We start from the raw sequence: 1,302 nt of genomic DNA, 5'->3' as shown, positions 1-1,302 counted from the left end.
TCTGATGTGTCTGGAATAAGTGCTTGCCATCCCCAGTCCAAAGTGGTAGCCTTCCCTTTGCTTCTCTTTCTCTTCTCAAGCCTATAACTGGGCTGCAGTTTTCTGATTTGGTGCAGATTTGGGCCTCCAGTGTATACCCACTTGGCTTGGCTGCTCTCTTAGCTCTTACACATGGTTTGTCACAGGCAGACTGACTTTAGGGGCCAGTTAAAAATTAAGACTATTATAATAAATACAAGAAAGTACAACAAAATGCTGCTTTTTCCAGGATAACTGTTTTGACATTTTTTTAAATTACCAAAATTCGTAATAACAAATATGCTACTCCCACAAACAAACAAAAACATATTTTGGGTCTCCTGTTTTAACTAGAGTTTAATTAGGTAACTGAGTACTCCAGACCTGAGTCTTGTTTCAACCAGATAGATCATTTGGATCTTGATGCAAGGTGTTATAGGCTGATTCATGCTCCATAAAAATTCATATGTTGAAATCTTCACCCTGGTGCTTCAAAATGTGACCATACTTGGGGATGAGATCCTTTAAGGTCATATCCACCCTTCCTACTTCATTTTTATTTTTCTTGTTTTCATTTTATTTGTTCACTCTATAATTATATGCCATCTTAATCTAAAAAATGAAAATTATTTTTCTCCAATTTCTTTATATCAGTAGGACATGTGGATGGATTGAATCCAATATGACTGGAAGAGCATACAATACAGACAACACACAGAGCAAGGGGTGACTATGTGAGAACATAAGGAAAAGACAGCTAGTTGGAAGCCAACAAAAGGTGCCTTAGAGGAAACCAGACTTGCCAACACCTTGATCTTGGATTTTAATCTCCAGAATTGTGAGAACATAGATTTATGTTGTTTAATCCACCTAGTAACTCTAGCACACTAATATAGTAGGTGAACAATGTAGCAGCCTATTTGGCTTCCCTGCCTTGGGTTATCTGTCAGTGCTGTCCTCAGTAGAGAAGTTTGCCATACCCAGCGAACACCGGGTCTGCCAGTGTTCACTCCCATCTGGTCTGTAGCCAGTTTTAGCCCTGGTTCTTCCTGTTCTCTCTCTCTCCCTTGCACACTGTTATTACTGGAAACTTCTGTAGTTAAGACTGCTCATGTATGCTCTGCAGGAGGTTCATGATTTCAAACTACACCAAATTCTCCAGATGTCCCCAAAGCCCAACTATTATGCATATTAGAACAAGTTTAACCAAAATATTTTATTATGACAGTTGATTTATAATGACTGGATAAATTAATACACATTTTAAATTATTATTAATATTTG

This window comes from Marmota marmota, unplaced genomic scaffold (genome assembly GCF_001458135.2).
Source record: "Marmota marmota marmota unplaced genomic scaffold, marMar, whole genome shotgun sequence".
Lineage (NCBI taxonomy): Eukaryota > Metazoa > Chordata > Mammalia > Rodentia > Sciuridae > Marmota > Marmota marmota.
Note: the sequence above shows the minus strand (reverse complement) of the source record.